We start from the raw sequence: 21,879 nt of genomic DNA, 5'->3' as shown, positions 1-21,879 counted from the left end.
TATTTAATTATAAGATCAACCAAAATTCTTACCAAAATATAGTTTTATTCTCAAAATAATAATTTTATGTTGGAGACAAACACAGCTCTTAAAACTCAAAAATCCCTTTCTTGTATTTTGTTCGAAATATATATGATTTTTAATCCGTTTTCGAATTTTGCAGTTAATGATTTTTCACAGTTTTTTAGTTAATCTCTCGGTTATCAAACCTCATGAATTCTTATTAATAATTCTCATTCACAACAGCCCTAAAATCGACAAAACTACCCCAGCTGGACTGTTCCTCATGGCCAAACCATAATTCACAAGCAACGATAATAATTCAACAAAATTTTAACATAAACTTAATGAAACTCAACTAATAATCAATCAAACCAACAATTGATGTGTGAGCATCTTGTACCCATTTTTTCTTTATTTCTAGTTGTTTTTAGTTAGAATTCATTAAGTTTTATTATGTTTTAGTGCAAAAATCCTCTTTGGATGCCACTTTAAGTTGTTTTAGTGTTTTTATGATTTCAGGTGAAATTTGGGGCAAGTTGGTAGAGTTTTGTGCGAAAAAGAGAAGAATTGGAGCAACCCTGTTGGGCGCTAAACGCCAAGCTGTTGTTTAGCACCAGCAACCAGCACAAGACAGAAACGTTGCTATCCATTATGGGCGCTAAACGCCCAACTAGCATTTAGCGCTAGGCATCCGAGCCAAGCCCACACTCTTGGAGGATCTCTAGTTGGATTTAGCTTTTATTAGTTATCTTATTTTTTATTTTTGTAATTTTTATTTACAAACAATATCTTTTAGTTTTAGGATTTATTATTTTATTTTATTTTTAAATTAAATTGGGTTAGATATAAAAGAGAAAAGATTCACCCTTTAGAGGGGATATCTTCTCACTTCTGCACTTTCATACTTTTCAGAACCCTTGTTTTCTCTGTAAGTCATGAGTCACTAAACCTCCTTGGTTAAGGTTAGGAGGTCTGTTTATTTTTACGAATTAAGACTATTACTTTCCTATTTTAATTAATGTACTGATTCAGTTTCAACGATTACTTTCGTTCTTAATTTTATGAATCTGGGTGGAACGAAAGTATGACCCTTATTCTAGATGTGTTCTTATGACCCTTTGGAGAGGTTCTTCACCTGAACACAGCTTGAAAGTAAATTCCTCCTAAATTGATAATTACTTGAACTAATCTGGATATGTGACATATAATCCGTTTAGCATTGGGTAATTAGGGTTTTTGTGACCATAAACTAGATTTGCACTTAACCCTCTAATCGGAATCAAGTCACCAAGAGATTGGCGGTTGATGAAGGTTAGAGGAGACTAAATCACTAAGTGATTTAGGCTTAGCCAATTAAAGTTTGCAATGAAATGAATCTTACATGATTAAAATAGTTGGTAAGAAAACTTGATCCGAAAAAGTAAACATCTCTGATACCTTAATTGTTTCTCTCATTGATTTTTACACCAAATGCAGTGTTTGTTTTCTTTACTCTTTATTTATTGTTTAATGCTCTTAAAACCCACACAGCCAACTTTTCTGTTGCCTAAATAAACCAATCAGTTGACCATTGTTGCTCAATCCATCAGTCCTCATGGGATCAACCCTCACTTACCTGAGGTATTACTTGGACGACCCGGTGCACATGCCGGTTCAGTTGTGGATATCTCAAAATCCGCACCAACAATCACTTATCACATTAACATTTAATCGATGAAAAATTACCAATCCTTACCTCTAGCTCACTGTGTTCACAACCGAAGTAGTGAAGAAACTTTTTGACCGAGAAATCTGAGAAGAAAATGTCAAAGATAGGCTACCTCGCTTCTGGGCTCACTTGGCCGAACATGCATGGAGGGACAGAATCTTCACCGTCAACTTCTCATGAAAAAAAGTGATGTCAACATGAAGAGGATGAAGATACGAACAATTTAATTGGTTTAGATTTTTTATCGGGGTTACGGAGCTCAAGCAATCGAAAATAGAAGCTCGGAGGTGCCATGAATCCCACACGACTTCTCTCTTTCTCTTATTTTTTCTTCTTGGTTTGGTTCCAAAAGAGAAAATAAGACGTTGATGATGATAATTAATGATAATGGTGGCTAGGTCTCACAAGGGGGGGTTGGGTGTCGCGTTTTAGGGTCGTCAGCGATTCAAGTTATAAGTATCTTAAACAGATAATTATGAAAACTGGATATAGTAAAACACAAGTAATATATATATATTAGATAATTATGTATGAGTTACTAATATAAATGACATAAGTAAGTTAATGATAAAGGATATATGATGAAACATTAGCAATGCCAAGTTCTTCAAAGAGTACCAATATTTACTTATATCGACGAATGTCAAATTCAATAAGGATAATAATAAAAATAATATTATAATCTAAACCTTATTATAACTATGGCATATATAAAATAAATAAATAAATAATATAATAATAAAATTATGTTATCATTTATTTTATGTGCAGGGCTCGGAAACGACTAAATAAAATTAATCACTGAAAAATCAAAACGTTGTTTAGTTATGAAAATTTAGAATGTTACAAAATCTAACTTCTCTCTAGGTTTTTCTAGGTATTAATTCAATTTTGCTACTATTTTTGGATTTTACTCTTGTTTAATTGCAATTTTGATACTTGATTTTGTATTCTTCCACCCGCACCCTAATTCTCTTAGAATTTAGTGGTAGTTATTTTATTTTGCTTTGTTAGTTTGTGAACTTGTTAATTTTGGATTTCCTTTAATGAAGTTGATGTTTTAAGTTTTATATATGCTTGTTTAAGTTGTTGGTATTAATTTCATGCATTGGTTAGCTATAGTTTTTATTAATTATTGCAATTTATCATGTTTTACCCTTTTACACACCAAGTGTTTGATGAAATGTTTACTCTAATTATAGAGTAGATTTTTCATCTCTTGGCTTGGAGTTGAGAAATTAGGTAACCATGAGTCATAAATGTCCAATATTGAGTGGTAATTTAGAGTTGTTAGTTGATTTTGTTTTGATGCGTTCGCATCTTATGCTATTTTTCTTGCTTTTAATTCTTGTTTTCTTAGGTTTAGTTATAGTTTCAACTTCTAGTCTTATTACCTTTAGTTATCTTTTTCTACTGAGGTGATTGCTAAGTGTTTTCAAGGAAATATAGTTAAAAAGAAGGCAAATCAAGTAGTCAATATAGGTTAATCAAGAGGCAAGGCATGACATCAAGAATCCATAGCCATGCGCCCAAGATATGCGCTCGAGGACCAAGTAAGGGTGTGCTACTCCCTAAAACATGAAGCATAGGCGTGCCATGCCCTGGAGGAGACTCTAGAGGCGTGCCTCGCCCTATTAGGAAGGAGCAAGGGCATGCCACGCCTTGTCAAAAACAAACCAGGCATGCCACATGAAGGGAGGAGCGTGTCACTCACAAGGAGGAGCCAATCCCTAGGAGCAAGCCCACGCCCAGGCATGCCATGCCTAAAATGGAACATGCCACGCCCTAGCAAACCAAAGAGAGGGCGTGCCACTGATGAGCGGATAATTTATACGCTTTTTGGCATTGTTTTTAGTATGTTTTTAGTAGGATCTAGTTACTTTTAGGGATGTTTTCATAAGTTTTTATGTTAAATTCACATTTTTGGACTTTACTATGAGTTTGTGTGTTTTTCTGTGATTTCAGGTATTTTCTGGCTGAAATTGAGGGACTTGAGCAGAAATCAAATTCAGAGGTTGAAAAAGGACTGCTGATGCTGTTGGATTCTGACCTCCCTGCACTCAAAGTGGATTTTCTGGAGCTACAGAACTCGAAATGGCGCGCTTCCAATTGCGTTGGAAAGTAGACATCCAGGGCTTTCCAGCAATATATAATAGTCCATACTTTGGCCAAGAATTGACGACGTAAACTGGCGTTCAACGCCAGCCTTCTGCCCAAATGTGGGTGCCAGAAAAGGATCCAAAACCAGAGTTGAACGCCCAAACTGGCACAAATACTGGCGTTCAACTCCACAAAGAACCTCTACACGTGTAACACTCAAGCCCAAGCCCAAGCACACACCAAGTGGGCCCCGGAAGTGGATTTGTACATCAATTACTTACTCATGTAAACCCTAGTAGCTAGTTTATTATAAATAGGACCTTTTACTATTGTATTTGGCATCTTTGGATTTTCTTATGATCCTTTGATCACGTTTCAGAGGGGCTGGCCATCTCGGCCATGCCTGGACTCTCACTTATGTATTTTTGACGGTAGAGTTTCTACACTCCATAGATTAAGGTGTGGAGCTCTGCTGTTCCTCAAAGATTAATGCAAAGTACTACTGTTTTCTATTCAATTCTTCTTATTTCACTTCTAAGATATCCATTCGCACCCAAGAACGTGATGAAGGTGATGATTATGTGTGACGCTCATCATCCTTCTCCCTTATGAATGCGTGCCTGACAAACACTTCTGTTCTACATGAAATAAGCTAGAATGAATATCTCTTAGATCTCCTAACCAGAATCTTCGTGGCGTAAGCTAGAATGATGGCGGCATTCAAGAGAATCCGGAAAGTCTAAACCTTGTCTGTGGTATTCCGAGTAGGATTCAATGATTGAATGACTGTGACGAGCTTTAAACTCGCGATTGTTGGGCGTTAGTGACAGACGCAAAAGGAGGGTGAATCCTATTCCAGCATGATCGAGAACCGACAGATGAATAGCCGTGCCGTGACAGGGTGCGTGAGCATATTATTCACTGAGAGGAGGGGATGTAGCCACTGACAACAGTGATGCCCTTGCATAAAGCCAGCCATGGAAAGGAGTAAGACTGATTGGATGAAGATAGCAGGAAAGCAGAGGTTCAGAGGAACGAAAAGCATCTCCATTCGCTTATCTGAAATTCCTACCAATGATTTACATAAGTATCTCTATCCCTATTTTACTATATAATATTCGAAAACACCATTATCACTTTATATCTGCCTGACTGAGATTTACAAGGTGACCATAGCTTGCTTCATACCAACAATCTCCGTGGGATTCGACCCTTACTCACGTAAGGTATTACTTGGACGACCCAGTGCACTTGCTGGTTAGTTGTATCGAAGTTGTGAAAATCATGAATTAAGATCAGAGCACCAAGCTTTGAAGCCATTACCAGGATTTGTTCGAGCCTGGAGATCACAATTTCGTGCACCAAGTTTTTGGCGCCGTTGCCGGGGATTGTTTGAGTTTTCGGCAAGCTCTTGGTCCGGTAACATCAGTGCCAGATTCCCTTTTGATCCGGCAACAGCACCAAGTTTTTGGCGCCGTTGCCGGGGATTGTTTGAGTTTGGACAACTAACGGCTCATCTTGTTGCTCAGATTAGGTAATTTTCTTTTTATTTTCTTTTCAAAAATTTTTCAAAAATATTTTCAAAATTTTCTCATCTGTTTTCGAAAAAAAAATAATAATAATAAAAATGTTTTCAAAAATTTATTCAAAATTTTTAAGAATGAATTCTAGTGTTTCATGAAGCATGTGAAGCCTGGCTGGCTGTAAAGCCATGTCTAAATTCTTTTGGACTGAGGCTTGCAATTTGTTATTAAGAGCAAGCTTGTTGGAGCTAATCCACCTGCTACTGTTCCTGATCTACCTGCTGAAGCTTGGCTGGCCATTGGCCATGTCTAGTGTTTTGGACTGGAGCTTTCTTTGAAAGCTTGGCTGGCTAGTGAGCCATGTCTAATTCTTGGACTGAAGCTTTAGACTAAGAATGCAAGATTCCTGGAATTCATATTAAAAATTTTGGAATCCTTATTTTTCTTTTAATTTTCGAAAAATATAACATAAAAATCCAAAAAAATTAGAAAATCATAAAAGACAAAAATATTTTCTGTTTCTTGTTTGAGTCTTGAGTCACATTATAAGTTTGGTGTCACTTGCATATGCATCTTGCATTTTTCGAAAATATCATGCATTCATAGTGTTCTTCATGATCTTCAAGTTGTTCTTGGTAAGTCTTCTTGTTTGATCTTGATGAATTTTTGTTTTGTGTCTTTTCATGTTTATCATATGCATTCTTGAATTCTTAGTGCGTAAGCATTAAAGAATTCTAAGTTTGGTGTCTTGCATGTTTTCTTTGCATTAAAAATTTTTCAAAATTATGTTCTTGATGTTCATCTTGACATTCATAGTGTTCTTGGTGTTCATCTTGACATTCATATCATTCATGCATGCATTCATTGTTTTGATCTAAAAATTTCATGCATTGCATAATTTTCATGTTTTTCATAAAAATTTCAAAAAAATCAAAAAAATATCTTTCCCTTTTTCTCCCATCAAATTCGAAAATTGAGTTGACTTTTTCAAAAATTTTTAAAAATCAAAGTTGTTTCTTATGAGTCAAATCAAATTTTCAATTTGAAAATCTTATCTTTTTCAAAATCTTTTTCAAAAATCAAATCTTTTTCAAAATTCTTAGTTATTTTCGAAAATTCCAAAAATATTTTTCAAAAATCTTTTTCTTATTTTTATACCAAATTTTCGAAAATAATATAATCAATTAATGTTTTGATTCAAAAATTTCAAGTTTGTTACTTGCTTGTTAAGAAAGATTCAAACTTTAAGTTCTAGAATCATATCTTGTGATTTCTTGTGAATCAAGTCATTAATTGTGATTTTAAAAAAAATCAAATCTTTTTCAAAACTAATTTCAATCATATCTTTTCAAAAATATCTTCTTATCTTATCTTTTTCAAAAATATGATTTCAAAATATCTTTCCTAACCTCCTAACTACTTATCTTTTCAAAATTGGTTTTCAAAATTTGTTTCAACTAACTAACTAACTTTTTGTTTGTTTCTTAACTTTTTCAAAACCACCTAACTAATTCTCCCTTTCTAATTTTCGAAAATATCTCCCCCTTTTTCAAAAATTTCTTTTTAATTAACTAATTATTTTTATTTTTATTTTTTATCTCAAAAAAAAAAAACTTTTCGAAAAAAAAAATACTAAATATTTTTCAAAAACCATTTTTCAAAAATCACTAACTCTTTTTCAAAATAATTTTCGAAAATTATCCCTCCCCCATCCTATTCTATTTATTCATTCATATCCTAACATCTCATCTCACATCTCTTCCATCCGTACAGTTGTGTTTCTTCCTTTACATCACATTCTTTGTCTCCCCTTCTTTTCTTCCACTCACAAAGGGATCCCTATAATGTGGTATAAAGGATCTCCATTATTATTATTATTTTTCTATGCCTTCTTCTTTGTCATATGAGCAGGAGCAAAGATAAGAGCATTCTTGTGGAAGCAGATCCAGAACCTGAAAGGACTCTGAAGAGAAAATTAAGAGAAGCTAAAATACAACAATCCAGAGATAACCTTTCAGAAATTTTCGAACAGGCAGAGGAGATGACAGCCGAAAATAATAATAATGTAAGGAAGATGCTTGGTGACTTTACTGCACCTAATTCCAATTTACATGGAAGAAGCATCTCCATTCCTGCCATTGGAGCAAACAACTTTGAGCTGAAACCTCAATTAGTTTCTTTGATGCAGCAGAACTGCAAGTTTCATGGACTTCCATCTGAAGATCCTTTTCAGTTCTTAACTGAATTCTTGCAGATATGTGATACTGTTAAGACTAATGGAGTAAATCCTAAAGTCTACAGGCTCATGCTTTTCCCTTTTGCTGTAAGAGACAGAGCTAGATTATGGTTGGATTCTCAACCCAAAGACAGCCTGAACTCTTGGGATAAGCTGGTCACGGCTTTCTTAGCCAAGTACTTTCCTCCTCAAAAGCTGAGCAAGCTTAGAGCTGATGTTCAAACCTTCAGACAGAAAGAAGGTGAATCCCTCTATGAAGCTTGGGAAAGATACAAACAGTTGACCAAAAAGTGTCCTTCTGACATGCTTTCAGAATGGACCATCCTGGATATATTCTATGATGGTTTATCTGAGCTATCAAAGATGTCACTGGACACTTCTGCAGGTGGATCCATTCACCTAAAGAAAACGCCTGCAGAAGCTCAAGAACTCATTGACATGGTTGCTAATAACCAGTTCATGTACACTTCTGAAAGGAGTCCTGTGACTAATGGGACGCCTATGAAGAAGGGAGTTCTTGAGGTTGATACTCTGAATACCATATTGGCTCAGAATAAAATATTGACTCAGCAAGTCAATATGATCTCTCAGAGTCTGCATGGAATGCAAGCTGCATCCAACAGTACTCAAGAGGCATCTTCTGAAGAAGAAGCCTATGATCCTGAGAACCCTGCAATAGCAGAGGTAAATTACTTAGGTGAACCTTATGGAAACACCTATAACTCAACATGGAGAAATCATCCAAATTTCTCATGGAAGGATCAAAAGCCCCAACAAGGCTTTAATAATGGTGGAAGAAACAGGTTTAGCAATAGCAAGCCTTTTCCATCATCAACTCAGCAACAGACAGAGAACTCTGAACAAAATGCTTCTAATTTAGCAAATCTAGTCTCTGATCTATCTAAGGCCACTGTAAGTTTCATGAATGAAACAAGGTCTTCCATTAGAAATCTGGAAGCACAAGTGGGCCAGCTGAGTAAAAGGATCACTGAAATCCCTCCTAGTACTCTCCCAAGCAATACAGAAGAGAACCCAAAAGGAGAGTGCAAGGCCATTGACATAAGCGCCATGGCCGAACTTGTAAGGGAAGGAGAGGACGTGAATCCCAAGGAGGAAGACCTCCTGGGACGTCCAGTGATCAATAAGGAGCCTCCCTCTGAGGAACCAAAGGAATCTGAGACTCATCTAGAGACCATAGAGATTCCATTGAACCTCCTTATGCCCTTCATGAGCTCTGATGAGTATTCCTCTTCTGAAGAGAATGAGGATGTCACTGAAGAGCAAACTGCCAAGTTTCTTGGTGCAATCATGAAGTTGAATGCCAAATTATTTGGCATTGATGCTTGGGAAGTTGAACCTCCCTTGTTCATCAATGAACTAAGTGATCTGGATCAACTGACATTGCCTCAGAAGAGACAGGATCCTGGAAAGTTCATAATCCCTTGTACCATAGGCACCATGATCTTTAAGGCTCTGTGTGACCTTGGTTCAGGAATAAATCTCATGCCCCTTTCTGTAATAGAGAAACTGGGAATCTATGGGGTGCAAGCTGCTAAAATCTCACTAGAGATGGCAGACAGCTCAAGAAAACAGGCTTATGGACAAGTAGAAGATGTATTAGTAAAGGTTGAGGGCCTTTACATACCTACTGATTTCATAGTCCTGGATACTGGAAAGAAAGAGGATGAATCCATCATCCTAGGAAGACCTTTCCTGGCCACAGCAAGAGCTGTGATTGATGTTGACAGAGGTGAAATAGTCCTTCAATGGAATGAGAACTCCCTTGTATTCAAAACTCAAGGATCTCCCTCTCCAACCATGGAGAGGAAGCAGCAAAAGCTTCTCTCCAAGCAGAGTCAACCAGAGCCCCCACAGTCAAACTCTAAGTTTGGTGTTGGGAGGCCACAACCAAACTCTAAGTTTGGTGTTGAACTCCCATATCCAAACTCTAAGTTTGGTGTTGGAGAGTCTCAACAAAGCTCTGCACATCTGTGAGGCTCCATGAGAGCCCACTGTCAAGCTATTGACATTAAAGAAGCGCTTGTTGGGAGGCAACCCAATGTTTATCTAATTCTTATTTTTATTGTTTTTCATGTTTTCTTAGGTTCATGATCATGTGGAGTCACAAAATAAACAAAAAAATTAAAAACGGAATCAAAAACAGCAGAAGAAAAATCACACCCTGGAGGAGCATCTGTCTGGCGTTCAAACGCCAGAACAGAGCATAGTTCTGGCGCTGAACGCCCAGAACAAGCATGGTTCTGGCGTTCAACGCCAGAAATGGCAGCAAATGGGCGTTGAACGCCCAAAATGGGCACCAACCTGGCGCTGAACGCCCAGAGTTGTGTGCAAGGGCATTTTGCATGCCTAAATTGGTGCAGGGATGTAAATGCCTTGACACCTCAAGATCTGTGGACCTCACAGGATCACCTCAGGATCTGTGGACCCCATAGGATCCCCACCTACCTCCACTCACCCTCTTCTCTCTTCTCAATCATCCTCTATTCCCAATAAACACTATTCCCTATTAACTCTTTACCACTCACATCCAAACACCCACTTTCCTTCAAAAGTCAACATCTCTTTCCCACCCAATCCCACCCATATGGCCGAATACACATCTCCCTCCATCTCCTCCATATCTTCTTCCTATTCTTCTATTCTTTCTTCTTTTGCTCGAGGGCGAGCAACATTCTAAGTTTGGTGTGGTAAAAGCATAGCTTTTTTGTTTTTTTCATAACCATTGATGGCACCTAAGGCCAGAGAAACCTCTAGAAAGAGGAAAGGGAAGACAAAAGCTTCCATCAAGGGTCTATAGCTCAGTGGTAGAACATTTGACTGCAAATCAAGAGATCCCTGAGATACCTCAGGGGATACATTTTCTTCCACACAATTATTGGAAGCAACTAAGGGTGGAACATCAAGAGCACTCCATCATCTTTCATGAAATCAGAGAAGATCTAAAAGCAATGAAGGAGGAGCAACAAAGACAAGGAAGAGACATAGAAGAGCTCAAGGACATCATTGGTTCCTCAAGAAGGAAACGCCACCATTACTAAGGTGGATTCATTCCTTGTTCTTATTTCTTCTGTTTTTCGTTTTCTATGTTATGTGCTTATCTGTGTTTGTGTCTTCATTACATGATCATTAGTAGTAGTAACTATGTCTTAAAGTTATAAATGTCCTATGAATCCATCACCTTTCTTAAATAAAAAATGTTTTAATTCAAAAGAACAAGAAGTACATGAGTTTCGAATTTATCCTTGAACTTAGCTTAATTATATTGATGTGGTGACAATGCTTCTTGTTTTCTGAATGTATGCTTGAACAGTGCATATGTCTTTTGAAGTTGTTGTTTAAGAATGTTAAATATGTTGGCTCTTGAAAGAATGATGACTAGGATACATGTTATTTGATAATCCGAAAAATCATAAAAATGATTCTTGAAGCAAGAAAAAGCAGCAAAGAACAAAGCTTGCAGAAAAAAAAAAGGCGAAAAAAAAATAGAAAAAAAAGAGAAAGAAAAAGAAAAAGCAAGCAGAAAAAGCTAATAACCCTTAAAACCAAAAGGCAAGGGCAAATAAAAAGGATCCCAAGGCTTTGAGCATCAGTGGATAGGAGGGCCTAAAGGAATAAAATCCTGGTCTAAGCGGCTAAACCAAGCTGTCCCTAACCATGTGCTTGTGGCGTGTAGGTGTCAAGTGAAAACTTGAGACTGAGCGGTTAAAGTCAAGGTCCAAAGCAAAAACAAAGAGTGTGCTTAAGAACCCTGGACACCTCTAATTGGGGACTTTAGCAAAGCTGAGTCACAATCTGAAAATGTTCACCCAATTATGTGTCTGTGGCATTTATGTATCCGGTGGTAATACTGGAAAACAAAGTGCTTAGGGCCACGGCCAAGACTCATAAAGAAGCTGTGTTCAAGAATCATCATACTGAACTAAGAGAGTCAATAACACTATTCGAAATCTGAAGTTCCTATAGATGCCAATCATTCTAAACATCAATGGATAAAGTGAGATGCCAAAACTATTCAAGAGGCAAAAAGCTATAAGTCCCGCTCATATGATTGAAGCTCTGTTTCATTGATAGTTTGGAATTTATAGTATATTCTCTTCTTTTTATCCTATTTGATTTTCAGTTGCTTGGGGACAAGCAACAATTTAAGTTTGGTGTTATGATGAGCGGATAATTTATACGCTTTTTGGCATTGTTTTTAGTATGTTTTTAGTAGGATCTAGTTACTTTTAGGGATGTTTTCATAAGTTTTTATGTTAAATTCACATTTCTGGACTTTACTATGAGTTTGTGTGTTTTTCTGTGATTTCAGGTATTTTCTGGCTGAAATTGAGGGACTTGAGCAGAAATCAAATTCAGAGGTTGAAAAAGGACTGCTGATGCTGTTGGATTCTGACCTCCCTGCACTCAAAGTGGATTTTCTGGAGCTACAGAACTCGAAATGGCGCGCTTCCAATTGCGTTGGAAAGTAGACATCCAGGGCTTTCCAGCAATATATAATAGTCCATACTTTGGCCAAGAATTAACGACGTAAACTGGCGTTCAACGCCAGCCTTCTGCCCAAATCTGGCGTCCAGCGCCAGAAAAGGATCCAAAACCAGAGTTGAACGCCCAAACTGGCACAAATACTGGCGTTCAACTCCACAAAGGACCTCTACACGTGTAACACTCAAGGCCAAGCCCAAGCACACACCAAGTGGGCCCCGAAAGTGGATTTGTACATCAATTACTTACTCATGTAAACCCTAGTAGCTAGTTTATTATAAATAGGACCTTTTACTATTGTATTTGGCATCTTTGGATTTCCTTATGATCCTTTGATCACGTTTCAGAGGGGCTGGCCATCTCGGCCATGCCTGGACTCTCACTTATGTATTTTTGACGGTAGAGTTTCTACACTCCATAGATTAAGGTGTGGAGCTCTGCTGTTCCTCAAAGATTAATGCAAAGTACTACTGTTTTCTATTCAATTCTTCTTATTTCACTTCTAAGATATCCATTCGCACCCAAGAACGTGATGAAGGTGATGATTATGTGTGACGCTCATCATCCTTCTCCCTTATGAATGCGTGCCTGACAAACACTTCTGTTCTACATGAAATAAGCTAGAATGAATATCTCTTAGATCTCCTAACCAGAATCTTCGTGGCGTAAGCTAGAATGATGGCGGCATTCAAGAGAATCCGGAAAGTCTAAACCTTGTCTGTGGTATTCCGAGTAGGATTCAATGATTGAATGACTGTGACGAGCTTCAAACTCGCGATTGTTGGGCGTTAGTGACAGACGCAAAAGGAGGGTGAATCCTATTCCAGCATGATCGAGAACCGACAGATGAATAGCCGTGCCGTGACAGGGTGCGTGAGCATATTATTCACTGAGAGGAGGGGATGTAGCCACTGACAACAGTGATGCCCTTGCATAAAGCCAGCCATGGAAAGGAGTAAGACTGATTGGATGAAGATAGCAGGAAAGCAGAGGTTCAGAGGAACGAAAAGCATCTCCATTCGCTTATCTGAAATTCCTACCAATGATTTACATAAGTATCTTTATCCCTATTTTACTATATAATATTCGAAAACACCATTATCACTTTATATCTTCCTGACTGAGATTTACAAGGTGACCATAGCTTGCTTCATACCAACAATCTCCGTGGGATTCGACCCTTACTCACGTAAGGTATTACTTGGACGACCCAGTGCACTTGCTGGTTAGTTGTATCGAAGTTGTGACAATCATGAATTAAGATCAGAGCACCAAGCTTTAAAGCCATTACCAGGATTTGTTCGAGCCTGGAGATCACAATTTCGTGCACCAGCCACGTAGAGAAGAGGGCGTCCCAGGCCCTGGTCCAACCACAAAGAGGTGTGCCACGAGCTAGAGGGGTGTGTCACAGTTAGCCTCAAATTACCTACCCAAGATGCTTCCAATGCTAAACTCTCAATGCTCAGCTTCAAGGATTTGATTTGATTTCAAGTGAAGGTTGAAGAAGATCCTGTAATTAATTAGTTTTGAATTTGATTTGATAATGTTTTGAATTCTAGGATTTGAATTAATTATAAATTATCTTAATTATTCTGATTAAGATAAGATTAGGCTTTAAGATATGAATTAAACGAAACCTAGGTATAAATAAGTGAATTACATTCATAGCCTTAACCTAGTTTCTCCGCAATACTTTCACTTTTGATTTTGCACCCAACATGAGTCACTAAACCTTTGTCAAAGGGTTGGGAGCTCTGTTCATATTTCGATGGTTTATTATTCTAAGTTTTCTTTGTTTTAAAGCTTTTCATTAATCTATTTATGATTGAGTGTTTTGTTCTTCATCAATAAAGGATTAGTAGAATTGATAGGTGTGCTATTCCCATCTTGGATTTGTTAACTGATTCGACAGAACTGATTTTTAAATTGTGCTTGAAAACTCTTTGACATAACTTTTTGAATCAACTAGACGTAGTGATTTTCTAAGTGTGTGACATAATACATGATTTTTTATTACCCTAGTTTTGAATATGTGACATATAATTGGAATTAGGACAATTCTCGAAAATTGTGTTTTCTCATTGAGAATTTGAATCGGATTTTTGAACTTAACCTCTTTGATTAATTGATCGTCCAACACATTGGCAATTGGTTAATTAAAGAGAAACCGAGGAGTCGAGACATCGGAAATCGGTTACTTTAAATTCGTCATGAACAGAGATTTGCAAGCTTTAGAACTAGGTTAACAAAGTTTAATTTACCCTGAGAGTATGAACATCTCCAAAACCCTAGACATTCAACACTATTGATTTCTTCCAATTCAACAAGCACTGTCCAAGGAATTCAACTTTCAACTTTCCAAGCATGCAAGCATTCTAGGATTTTCAACAATCCCCAACTCTAGGTTCTATTGATCTAATTAGTAATTTAATTTGATATTTTCGTGCCCAGTCCTTTAATCCTCATGGGAATGATATACACTCACCGTGGTATTACTTGAACGATCCAGTGCACTTGCTGGTATCAGTGAGCTTCACTTTTCGCTCATCAAGTTTTTAGCGTCATTGCCGGGGATTAATTGAGATTGGCATCATACTTTGAATTAAATTACTAAATTAGATCCTGTTATTTTCATTCTAGTTTAATTTTCTTCTTATTAGGGTTTTCATTTCTATCTAGTTTCTTTTTATTATTAGGTTTCTATTTTAGTTTTGTTACCTTTTTATTATTATGGCTTTATTGTGTTTCTCTTTTTTTATACGATACTTTCACAATTAAATTTTGTGTTGCTCTTTTGTCTTTTTAAGATTGCCTTGTGTTGCTTTAATTTTTATTTCTTTCCACTAGTGCTTTTAATTTTTTTTTTCTCTTCGTGCAAGCTGTAAGAACCGGAATTAAATTAACCGCTTAGATAAAATAAAATAATAATTTAATTACTCAGAATAGGTTCAAAAATTTATAAATATTAATTTAAAAACTTAATGGTGATATTTGAATTCAGTGAATTTTTTTGAGTGGAAAAATGTAATTTTTTGTAGAAAATTGCGTAAAAATACGCACTAGTAAAATAGCCAGCAATATCGGCTGAAGTCTGTCTGGTATTGCGTAAGGGAACATTAAACTGTAGAAATCCTTAGAAAATATTTAGAATTAAAAATTGGACGCTAATCTTAAAGGTTTTGGGCCCAAAATTGGGCCAAATTAACCAAAAATGCTACGCAGTTGAACCGGGTCGAAGTTGGGCCCAAGCCAAACATATATATATATATATATATATATATATATATATATATATATATATATATATATATATATATATATATATATATATAAGAACTTACCGATAGGAAGAGATAGATATTATGTTTAATTACAAAGAATTACAGATTTTTAATCTTACAGGAAATGAAAAGAACGAATAACATTTAAACCAAGGTCAAAGAAGGGATCCTTATTCTCAATTAGTTGAGGACGCACAACAAAAAACTATCCAAATCCAGGGTGTAATAGATGAATTGGCATCTCGACTGCTTCAAAAATAAGGCCTTCCCATAAAGTGAATTTTCAAACAACAAATTGTTTTTAGAAGTTGTGACTATAATTTCTTCATTATACCTGGCCGTTGCAACCGATCTTGCATACCAATCATCCGCCACCCCTTCCTTTTAGATGAAGGAAGTTTTCCCCAAGCGTCTTCTTTCACTAAAGGCCATTTCAGCATAAAAACCTCATAATCACACTCCAAACATTTCAACAAAGTGAAGGGAGAAGAGAAGATGGTTACACTATTCATCTTCTTCTTCATTTGCACATAACTTGAGATACGGTGCTCCGATTTGCATGCCATTTGCGGCCATGCAAAGCTCTCACTGAGCTCGTTCTTTCTATCTAAACAAAGTTGGTAAGAACTCAAAATCCACACTCCCTTTCTCTGCCCTATACATTTTTGCATTTTAGGTTTTGTTATTGAGTAGATTCTTTGATTTTAGTTAATTAGGTTGTATCTAATGTTGGGCTATTGTTGGTTTACGCCCCTATCACCATTAGGTAAGGTGGTTATCTTTTAACCTTTGTGAAATGTTGAGTTTGTGAACCCTAGGACTAAATCTTGGTTATTTGTATGGTTATAGCTTGAATTATTGTGGATTGGAGTTGATTTGGCTATTTAGGACTTTTGGATTGAGATTGGTGGCTTTGTTTTGGTGTTTTGAGTTTTGCAGGAATCGACCATGGTATGGTTTTATTTTTCTTTCATTAATATATAACATTTTATGAAACTTAGGCTAGTGGACCTTAAGATATGATTGAATTGATTGTTGAGGATTATTGTTGATTGATGATGACTATTGAGGATTTTGTTGTTGATTACAGAGGTTGGCAAATATTGATGATGGTAAGATGATAAATAATGATTGATGATAAAATTGATGGTTGATATTGAAGAGAGTGTATGATTGTTATTATTGTTGATGAGTGTTGATGATGAGAAATCGGTAAATAAAGATTGTGATGGAAATTATAAGTTTTGGTGTGACTTAGGTTGAATGTGAAGTTTATGAATGAATTGATATGGTGAGAAGTCTATGGTCTAGGCTTTGGAATGCTTGAAAGATGATTGAGGAGTTTTTATATATTGTCTTGGGCATGGTTAGTTTGGTTGTGATCTGATTTGAGTGTTTTAAAAACTAGAGGCTTTTACAACCTTTGGTAAAACCTTATTTTTGATGAACTTCGACGAGCCATAACTTGGCCTCCGAATCCTCAATTTTGATGAAACTTTATTTAAATTAAAGTTGGATTCGACAGGTTTAAGACGTTCGAAGAACAGATAAAAAATGTTTTATTACGAGAAAGTTATGCACATTTGAAGTTTGGTATAAAATCTGAATTCTGCAGATTTTAAATTTTGCAAAGGTTTTCAAGGCATACGTACGTGGATAGTGCACGCGATGCGAGGATTGGTTGACACCAAGCACTCTCCCATACGCGGTTGATAAACCCCAATTTTGTGGTTTATCTTGTGTTAAATTCAGAAAATTTTATCAACTTATCTCACATTTATTTACTAAAATAGCATGATTTTGTAAATTCTCCTTAAATTGTGCTTAAGAGTGAAAACATGCTTTTTAGACCCAAAAATTGATAAATTTAATTCACTTTAATTCTATTCGATGCCTTGATATGTTTGTTAAGTGATTTCAGGTTTAGAAGGCAAAGATTGGATTGAAGGAATGAAGAAAAAGCATGTAAAAATGGAGAATTCATGAAGAAATGAGGATTTGCTGAATTCAGGGCGACACGTATACATGGCTCATGCGTATGCGTGGGAGAAAATCTATCAAGCGACGCGTATACGTGGCCCATGCGTACACGTGGGAAGCAGAACGTGACCAACTTAAAGGCAATACGCTTGGGGTGATTTCTGAGCCATCCAGGTCCAAATCCAACTCATTTATGATGCTATTGAACCCAAGAATTGAAGGGAGAATAAACCAAGGAGTCATAGTATAGTTTTTCACCATGTTTTAGATTAGAATTCTAGAGAGAGAAGCTCTCCCTCCTCTCTAGAATTTAGGGTAGTTTAGGTCAAATTTTCCTAGATCCAACTTTTAATTCTTGTTTTTAGTTCAACTCTCTTTATATTTTATTATTCTATTGCCTTGATCTTTTTAATTTTTCTTATTGATTTCTTTATGTTGCTATTTTTACTTTCATGAATCCTTGTTAGATTTTTATTTTCTTTAATGCAATTTTATGTTTCCATGTCTTTTTATGTTTATCTTATACTATTGTTGATTTCTTGCTTATATTAGTTATAGCTTTTGTTAATTCTTGCATTTTGTGATGTTTACTTTATTGCACTCTAGGTGTTTGATAAAATATTTCCACTAGTATTAGAGTAGTTTTCTTTACTCTTGGCCTAGGCTAAGAGAATTGAGTGATCTTGAGTCATTAGGTCTAATTGAATTGGTGATTTGAGAATCCTTAGTGGTCAATTTGATACCCATTAACACTAGCCTACTACTAAGTCAATTAGTAGCTAGGTTGGGACTTATGGGTTGATGTTGATCAAGCCTATTTGACTTACTTCAAGCATAGAAGTAGACTTGATGGGTTGGTCCCTTATAGTTGTCAATATATGGTTTGTTAGACAAGGATGGTGATCTCAATTTCCATGCCTTAGCAAGAGTTCTTTTCCTTTCATTTATTAGTTAATTGTCATTTACTTTCTTGTTATTTACTTTTCTTGTCAATCACCAAATCAAACCCTCCCTTGTTCCTTCATAGCCAATAATTGAGTATTTCATTGCAATTTCTTGTGAGACGACCCGAGGTTTAAATACTTCGGTTTATTTTTATTGGGGTTTGTACTTGTGACAAACAAATTAAAACTTTGATGGAGAGTTATTAGTTGGTTTGGAACTATGCTTACAACGAAGTTCTTTTCTATTGATGAAATTCTAGATCGACACTAATTTTCCTATCAAGTTTTTGGCGCCGTTGCCAGGGAATTGCAATGGTGTTATATTATTGGCTATTGTATATATGTGAATATTGTGAATATATTTTTCTTTTGCTTCTTCGTTAGTTGTTGCTAGTTTTAGGAGTTTACTTTCATCATTTCTTGTTAGCTTTTATTTTTATTTTCTCTTGTCACTATGAATTCTCACCCTTTTGGCTATGAGTGTGGTCACAACTATGTTGTAGGAGATGAAAACTACAATGACAACATGCATCAAGGATGGAACAATCAAAGATTGGAGAAGCCTCAAGGAATTGATCAACCTTCTTGGCAACAACCTTCCCAAAGATACTATGAGCAAGAGCCATTCTATGATGCATACCAAGACAATGGATATGGTGGACCTCCTTGTGATTACCAACAATCCCCACCATATGCCTATGAACCCCCTCCTCAATATAGTCCTCAACCACCATACTCACAAGCCTCATACCACCAAACACCTCCATATGACCCTAACCCATATCCACCATACCAACCACCTTATGAGCCATATGAACCATACTTAGAACCACCACAATTCCAACCCCAATACCCTCAAGAACCACCACCTCCATACTATTACCAAGATGAACCACCTCCCATATATGAGAACTTTCAACCACAAGATGAATTCAACTTTCCACCACAACCCTTCATGGAAGAATATCAATCCATCAATCCAAGAGCAACATGATCCTACTTATGTTAGTCAAGTGGAACAAGAGCCAAGGGATCATTTCAAGGAAGCAATGGACCGGCTTCAAGCAATCATCCGTCAAAAGGAGCAAGAGGAAGCCCAAAAGACGTACAAAGCTATCGAGGCTAACCTTTCCAAAATTAAAGCCAACTTGGACTCATGGAATTCATACCGTAAGCAAAGCATCTCCATAGATGAATATGAGAAATCAACCAAAGAATGGAGCATGAAAGAGTACAAGCATAAACATCATTGACAAGGAGCCTCCCAATTGTCTAACTTAAGGACAATAAATAAAAGTGCTAGGTGGGAGACAGTAAAATGGCCCATCATACAGCACCGAAAACAGTAAAATGAACAAAGGTAATGGATTCATGCAGCATTCTATTCATTGAAGTTAATAACCATTACACTTGCAAGTAATAGGGGCACAACAGTTTATCCATTAATTCAACAAAAATCAATTAAGACAAGCTAAACGATTTCAGCAATAGATTTATCAATAAAACCAATCTCAGTTCATCAACCATCATCTATTCCAACACAAACAACAATAACTCAGTAGCATTTCCTTTCTCATTGAATTTAAGAATCATTTAACAAGCAAGCAATGAGGGGGGAAAAATCAGCAGCAACCAACAGCAAGTATAGAGTAGCAATAACAACTTAATGTGAGAAATTATTCAACAACAAATGCACACACAATGCAATCACTATAAACACAAGTAACTATTCGAAAGGTATTTATGTCATTTCCAACAACATATTACACCAATTGAAACTATGATAACATTAAATGAATTCAAGGACTGAAGCCATAAACAATTAACTTTAGAATCAGAAGTTCAGATCTTAACACCATAATCAAATTATTTACCCCAAAAACAGGCACTATTGAGAAGGATTTGTAGCTGCGTTTGACACAATCACATCTATATTTCCACACTTATGTAATGTTCAACAGCATATTCAACAACATTCAAACAAATTTTAATAAAGGATAATGCATTCGATAAAAATGAATAGAAAAGGGTGACCTGTGCGATTTTTTGAATCAAATCCTTTCTCTGTTGATCGTTGGAGACATGGCAAACAAGGGCCAAAACTTCAATTCCTTTAGCCCTAAGTTTCTCTGCAGCCTCTTCAACATTTTGTTGTAGAAACAAGGAAATTGAGTAATGAATATAATTAATTGGAGGCAAAGAGGAAGAGAAAGGGAAAAGGACCTGCTTGTGAGAAGAGATGACGATGGAAGCACCTTCCAAGCCCAGCCTTTCAGCTATGGCAAAGCTGGTTCCAGACGGTAGAGGCGATATGGAGCACTGGGGGATTCAGTCAGCAGTGGCGGTGGCTCCCGGTCTTCCCTTCTATTTGCGTTCCCTCACCCTCAGACCAAATCGGTGGCGACTGGGCTCATTAACGACGGCAGGAACGAAGGAAATCGGCGACGACAAAGACGGCCCGGATAGCGGCAGCGACGCGACGCTTCTCCTCACGACGGCTTCCTCCTCGCGCGGTTCTAACAGCAGCTCGTGGACGGACCGAACGGCGGCGGCACAGGGATGGAGGCAACAGCGCAACCTTCTCCTCCTTTTCCTTCCTCGGCTTGAACCTCTCTCTTCTCTGCGCGATACGACGGTGCGGCGGCAGTGACGCCCGCTGGTGCCATCCTCACTCTCCCCTCCCCTTCTTCCTGTGAATCCCTCTCCTCTCTACCCTTTCTGTTTCTTGAGTTCAGTGCTGCTGTGTGAATGTTTCAAGCTTGATGAGTTTGCTGAGGGCATTTAGGTTTGGGAGATGAGTGAGTGTGGATTAGGGTTTTGAGTAAAAATAGGTCTAGGGGTAATTTTGTAATTTCAAATAAAAGTGAGGGATAATATAGTAATTAAGAATAAATTTTACTCCAACAATAATAATATATAAAAATACTATTTGTTCATCAATTTTACAAATTACTTTCAATAAAATATTCAAATCCAAAAATTAGAAATAAATAAATAATTTTTCTATTTTCCAAAGCAGCAATATTAATATTTTAAATATTAATTATTTAGTCCAAATCATATAAAATTCTTATTATTTCATAATTACCAACTTTATAATTTAAATATAGAAAATAATCTAATAATTGTAAAATTGGATAATAATTCTAATTTATTTTAAATTCAATTAATCAAAACTTGCTCTAATTATCTTTAATAAAATAATTTCTGAAATTAAAACTATAAATAACTATATGATTTGAGACTTGATCATAATAAGATTTTTCAAAAATTCTGAGTCTTACAGATATGGTGGTGGTGATGGCAGTGGCAATGGAGGCAGCGACAGCTGCGAGCTTTAGGGTTGAAGCTAGCCTCTTGCACATTTTCATGAGATCTTTTCTCTCACACTGCAACAGCTGAGAGCTTTAGGATTTGTTTGGATGGGGTTGAAAATTTTAATTTTGTGTAATAGTGGGGGATTTTTAAAATTATGTAGGGGAGTTTTATAATTTGCCACAAATAAAATATTTTGTGTAAGTTTTTAAAAATTTCCACTAAAAAATCTCCACTAATTATTAAAAAATTTGTAGTGTAAAAATCTAATTATTAATAAAAATTA

The 21,879-nt window shown here is 36.4% G+C and overlaps 1 non-coding gene across 1 annotated transcript; it reads right to left on the bottom strand.

Moving 5' to 3' along the window:
• Positions 1-7,771: 7,771 nt before the first annotated feature.
• Positions 7,772-7,879, bottom strand: LOC148565513 (small nucleolar RNA R71). The gene has a single exon (XR_015884235.1). It is a non-coding gene; the product is annotated as a small nucleolar RNA R71 (small nucleolar RNA).
• Between the last annotated feature and the right edge of the window lie 14,000 nt (positions 7,880-21,879).

Source organism: Arachis ipaensis, chromosome B5, assembly GCF_059453495.1.
Source record: "Arachis ipaensis isolate K30076 ecotype BB chromosome B5, ASM5945349v1, whole genome shotgun sequence".
NCBI lineage: Eukaryota > Viridiplantae > Streptophyta > Magnoliopsida > Fabales > Fabaceae > Arachis > Arachis ipaensis.
Note: the sequence above shows the minus strand (reverse complement) of the source record. Positions and strands in the feature narration are given on the sequence as shown.